At 44.9% G+C, this 6445-nt stretch overlaps 1 pseudogene; it reads right to left on the reverse strand.

Moving 5' to 3' along the window:
* Positions 1-4998: 4998 nt before the first annotated feature.
* Positions 4999-6096, reverse strand: LOC102853481 (annotated as a pseudogene).
* Positions 6097-6445: the final 349 nt, after the last annotated feature.

Genomic DNA, 6445 nt, shown 5'->3' on the forward strand with positions numbered 1-6445 from the left:
ACGAATAATGTGCTCCACAGAGTTTTCACAGCCGTGATCTTTCAGAAGTAGATTGCCCACACTTTCAATTAGGATGCCTTCGAGTGAGTTTGAACGACCAACTTTTTGATTACCAGCTGAGCACTTAACCATTTGCTTTATCCAGGGGCCCAGCATGTGTTTATTAACTGTGACAGGTTGTGTTTTCCAAATATTTCTGGTCCCATATGCTCTTCCAGAATCTTGCATTTTCCCATCAAAAAGTCCCTTTTTTCTCCTCCTTGTGTCTGGCTAGGATTGCCTTAACACCCTGAGTAACTTCTGAGGGTACGTTGTGAAGGCAATGTGACGTCTACAAGGATTTCTAGATTCTTGAAATGCAACCACTCTGAGATTAGGAAGCCCAGATTATGTGGTAAGGCCATTGATAGAAGTTTCAGCCAATAACCCCATCTAAGTTCTCAGTCAATAGTCAGCATCAGCTGGCAGACATGTGAGTCAGTAAGGTTTCAGATGATGCCAGCCCCAGCCTCCAAGCCAGTGAAATAGCTGATGCCAAGTGGAGCAGAGAGGAGCTAACCCCACCAAACCCTGCCAAGTTGCAGATTTATCTGTAAATAAGTGTCAATGTTTTTAAGATCCTAATGGAGAATAACATTGAGTTTAAAGTCTCATCACCACTATGGTTAAGTGAAGCACTGTGCTTGAACTTCAGCGTATTTTATTACTGTTTAACTTCTTTGTAATGAAGTTTAGCATTTTGATTGTCTTCATGTCTCTAGTTTCTTGTTTAACTTCTCTGTGTAAATTCCTGTAAATTAGCTAAGCTGGTGTACTAAATAGCTTTGTGTTGGAGTCATCAAAACCCCAGCTTAGACTATAATTTCATAGCCTAGAAAAATGTAACTCTTAGAAATGTAAAAGAGAATCCTATGCTGAGATGAAAAACATCATTCATCTCCAAAAAATCCCTTCCCCAAGTAAGAAACTCTTGGAGCTCTGGTGGCCTAGTGGCAAGAAGTGCTCTGCAATCCAATCTTTAAATCATTCCTACCCCTCGGGATGAGATGCATTTCCTGAGTTAGAATTGTTTGAACTGAGCATTATTGATAAAAACTTAAATTGCTTGTTAAAACTGGGAACTATTTTCTTAGCCATATATGAATTGTCTCTGTGGATGGAAGAAGCCTTGTAATTTTGAACTCTGGATAATAATATGTTAAATAGATTAATAGCTGACTAAGGGAGCTCAGGTAGCTTAGTGGTAAGGAATTGTGCAGCTAAAGCAAAGGTACACAGTTCGATCACACCAGTTCCATGTGAGAAAGATGGACAATATCCTTTTGTGTGATTTGCAGCCTCTGAAAACCCACTGAAGGGTCAACTATGGGTCAGTTCCAACTGGACAGTACACAACAACACCAAAGAATAAAGCCCCTGAACATCTGGAAAGTGGGAGGCTGTCCCAGAGAGTCATCTCACTGTCATACAGATCTACAAATAGTGTGAACACACAACCTGTCTTGTCATATATCAGGCCTTATGACCAATAGTGAAGAATTCATTGTCTAGGAATATTATGTTTTAGGATAACTTTATATGCATTGATAGATTACTAGAGCATGGCTAGATGAATTAAACCTCCAATTGCCTGAGCTCAGCCCATCAGCGACTGACACTGCTGGATGGTCAAGGCATCAGCCCCAGGTGGTCTCTTCAGCTAAGTCAAAATAAGATAGCGGTAGTGCAGTAGTATAATTCTCACCTTCCATGCAGGAAACTTGGGTGTGATGTCTGGTCAACGCTCCTCACTGACAAACACTATCCATCTGTCACTGGTGGTTTGTATTGCTCCCATACTAGAGCAGAATTCCAGACTATGATAAGAAGAAAGGCTAATCATCTACTTTTCAAAATTAGCCACTAAAAACTCTGTAGATACAGCAGTCTGATCCAGTTGTGTATAGGATTGTCATAAACCAGGAACCAACTCAAAAGCAGCTAGAAAAACAAGACCTCAAAAAGAGGGGAGGGTCAACTGCGCACTGGAGACACATACAGAGTTATGAGCTGGTCTGACTTGGTTCTTGTTTTCTATGTGCCTCTCTGGGCACTTTTCTGATCTTAGATTTTTCATACATCAATCATTCAACCTAACCCTCTTCATTGCCCATCTGGACAGTGAATAGGGATGACAGAAGAAGAATTGATGCCTTTGAGCTGTGGTGTTGGAGGACTGAAAAGCCCATGTATTGCCAAAAGAGCAAACAATGTTTTGGAGAAGGTGTAGCCGGAGTGCTCTTTAGAGGCAAGTATGATGAGGCTTTGCCTTACATACTTTGGGCATGTTGCTAGGAAGGGCTACCTTGAAAAGAGGCACGAGGCTTGGAAAGGTGGAGAGTTGAAGGAGAGGAAGACCCTCCACCGTGTGGATTGACATGGTGACTGCTGCAAAGGGCTGTGGTGTATCAGGAAGTGTGAGAAAGGCACACGATAGAACGGGATTCAGATCCACTTATTTGCTATGAGTTGTACTTGACTCCACAGCACCTAACAACGATAACAACAGCCTGGCCAAGGCTGCTGGAAACTCAACAGGAGTTGACATAACATCAAATACACAACTGAGTGCCAGGCAAAGAGCAATGTGGGGTTCAGTAAATACCAGTTCCATGGAACGTTTACAGTTCCATCTAGAGCATTTCACTAGGAGCATTTACTGTGGTTTGAGTGAAAGTTCACTAAGACCTTGTAGCACTAATTGTCATTCCCGCAATCTAACAGGACTCTTCTCACTTTTCAGTGTTCTCCATAGCCATTTGTCCTTATTTTTCCCCCCTTATCTTCTGGGTTTTGTTTGGGAACATATGCTGTCCCTTTGTTTTCATATGGTTCATGGTTCTGAGGAATATGTTCCTCTCAATTGTTATTATATTCATTCTACAAGTCTCTTGCTTGAAAGGCAATCCCAGGGGTGAGCTCCATTCCAGATTTGAAGGATATCTGTAAGACATAGATGCCACCAGTCTCTGAAAGACCAATAAGTCTGGCCTTGTTTATAATTTTGAATTTTGCTCTACATTTTTCCCCCTCCTATTCTGTCCAGAACTTTTCTGTGGTCTTGATCAGAGATTTGAGCAGTTGTAGTATTCGCTGGGCATCGTCTAGTTCTTCTGGTTTCCATTAGTGGAGGTTGTGGCCCTGTGATCCACTAGTCCTTTGGACTAATTATTTCTCTGAATCTTTGCTATTCTTCACTCTTCTTTACTTGATGGGAAGAGACCCATAGTGGGATCTTAGATGGCCACTCACATTCTTGAAGTTGTATAGTGAACAAAATAAGTCTTTGCTCCCTGAAAGCACATTAAGGCAGCAGGAAAAAGGAGCATCATTGTGGTCAATGGAGAAAGTGGACAGATCTGGGCCCGGGGCTGCCGTCTGACCAGGGCTCACCTCCATGGTAATCCACTGGTTGTCACCCCATCTGTTACCAGTTTTCCCAGTTCATTTACAAACTGATCCAGAAGAAGAAAAGCTCACCTGGAAAGTTAATGAAGCCTACAATTTAGGGTCCTTCAATACATGAACAATGTGTTTATGTGGTCATAAAAACAACTGCAACTGGCGCTGGCTGAAAATCGCCTGTGACTTCATCCATAGCCACTGGTGAGAGTCAGTGCCCAGAGCCATCAGGGGCTTTAGGCTCGTTGCCCACTGCTGTGGTGTGGACAGCTGAAACCCAGGCCCCGACAGGCACCTGGGGGGGGGGGGGAATCCCAGACTCTACTTCATGCTCTGCTGGAGAAGGAGGGGCAGTCTCCTGTACCAGTCAGATCCAATTTGACGGTACACACACACATACTTTTTCTTCTTCTTTTTTAAAAAAAGACTACTTCAGCCATCGCAGCCCTCTGCCCGGGGCGGGCTGCCCTCGGCCCTCTGCCTGGGGCGAGCCGTCGTGGCCTTCTGCCCGGGGCGGGCTGCGCTTGGCCCCCGGCTCGGGGCGAACCGTTGCGGCCCTCAGGAGCAAGAAGGCAAGCAACTGTAACCCAAGACCACCAGTAAGGTAATAAAGCGTCCTCCCTTCCCCCCTTTATATCTACGCCCCTGTTCAGCATGAAGAAGCCAGAGAGTTGGCATCCAATTCCCAAATCAATAAGACAGTTGGTTTAATTACTATTGGGAAATGCTTGTCATTCCTCTGTAGCATCTGGTCCCCACTGGACCCTCATCATTTCCTTCACCTGCTCCCCCCACCGACCAAACTGTGCAGCTCTGCAACTGCATCCTGGCCCATCGTCACCCTTCTGCCCCCAACCCTCACCTCCTTGTACCCCAATATGTTTTTCCCAATAAAAAAATATATTAAAAAAGAAAGAAAAAAAAACAACTGCAAAAACCTCTTATCGCTGAGTCAATTCAAACTCATAGCAGCCTCATGGGCACAGAGTATTGTTTTAGTGGTAAGCAACCATGCATGTTGAACTTTGAACTGATGCTGAAATCCTATGTTGTTGTTGTTATGTGCCATTGAGTCACCTATGACTCATAGCAACCCTTTGTACAACAGCTCTGAACCCTGCTCTCTCCAGAGCCAACCTTAATATCTCTGAGTCAATCCATCTCATTGAGGGTCTTCCTCTCTTGCACTGTCCCGCCACCCTCCCAAACATGACATCCCTCCCTCTGTAAGGACTGGTCCCTCCTTGCAACATGCCCAAAGTACGTCAGATGGAGCTTCAAAATTCTTACCTCCAAGAGGATTTCATCCTCTCCAGGACATACCTGTTTGTTCTCCTAGCAGTCCATGGTATATTCAATACGCTTCTCTAGCATCACAGCTCAAAGTCATCAATTCTCCTTCTATCATGGCTTATGGTAAATTCACAAAAGCCTCTGGGCTGGCAATTCTGAGCTTCACCCATTTGCTAGCAAAGCTCCTTTCTTTTCTTTTTTTTTTTAAACAATAATAATAATTTATTAAGAGCCTCCCCTCCCCCACCCTCGCCGTATTTAGAGTCACTTTTTCCGCTTGTAGATCTTGTGCACTAGTCCCAGGAAGATGGCTGGGGGCAGGGGAGCAGCATACTGCTCGATAAGCCCCATAATGTGGCTGAAACTCTCTTCTTCATACTGCTTGAATACAGCAGGCAGCTCCAGTTCCTCATACAGTGCCTTCACCCGGGCCACCTTCTCCGTCTCCTTCTGCCCATAATTGTCCTGCAGGATCTGGCGTTGTTCTGGGGAGGCCCGCTGCAGACACTGGATCACCAGCCAGCTGCATTTGTTGTCCTGGATGTCAGTGCCAATCTTGCCTGTCACACTCGGGTCACCAAAAAGATCAAGGTAATCATCCTGAATCTGAAAGAATTCACCCATCTCTAGCAGAATCTTTCTGGCGTTGGCATGTTCCTTCTCCCCGTCGATGCCTGCCATATACATTGCAGCAGCTACAGGAAGGTAAAAGGAGTAGAAAGCTGTCTTGTACTTGACAATGGATTTGTACCTCTTTTCAGTGAATCTGCTGAGATCTACCTTGTCCTGAGGGGCAGTGATGAGGTCCAAGGTCTGTCCAATCTCAGTCTGTTAAGAACTCTGCAGGAAGAGCTCCATCAGGTTCAGGTAATAGGGCTGCTCCCGGCAGTAGAGCTTCAGCAGGAGGCAGTAGATACACGATTCCAGCAGCATGGCATCACTGATGGCATCCAGACCTATGCCTGGCTTCTGATACCGGCAGGGCTGGTCGCGTCAGGTAAGGGATGAATCCATGATGTCGTCTAATACAAGGAAGAAGGCTTGCAGCAGTTCCACACACCAGCCCACTATCAGGGCCCGCTGCAGACTCTCAGCATCCTGCTTCCTGGGCTCCACCAGCTCCTGGAACACTGCCAGCACTGTTAAACCTCGGTTGTACTTGCCTCCAATGGCATTGTACTCTAGGACCTTCCTGAGCCGGGTAACAGCATCTCCTATTTCTGGGTGCCCCAGATCATCCTCAGTCAGCACCTTGACAATCTGGGAGAAGTGCTGGATGAAATCCTGCTTCTCTTGGGCGTAAGCCTCTGATTTCTGGTCTCCGTTCATTCTGAGGGAGGAGTAGAATGCTCTGTTCTTGGATGCCGGTTCTTGCTTCAGAGCTCCTTTCTTATGCACATAGAACATTAACATCTCAAAAGCAAAGTAGCCCCTAAAAACAAAGTTTGTGGTTTGCTTCATTTACATTACTCTCAACCTGGACTAGATGACTTTTTCTGATTCCCTATCCCCTTTTGTAACATTTATTATGCACGTCCCCTTTTCATGTTATATGAATATCCTGGTCTCTGATAAGATGAAGACAGAGACTGTCACTCATAACAAAGGATCTATCTAAGAAGCCCGAAAACCAAATGTATAGACATCCCTTTTTTTTATTTTTCACTTTGATGTAAATGGAACTTCAATTGTGTAACTTCCCAGAAAATCT

The sequence above is a fragment of the Elephantulus edwardii genome, unplaced genomic scaffold, assembly GCF_000299155.1.
Source record: "Elephantulus edwardii isolate Elephantulus edwardi_28Jun2011 unplaced genomic scaffold, EleEdw1.0 scaffold00094, whole genome shotgun sequence".
Classification (NCBI taxonomy): domain Eukaryota; kingdom Metazoa; phylum Chordata; class Mammalia; order Macroscelidea; family Macroscelididae; genus Elephantulus; species Elephantulus edwardii.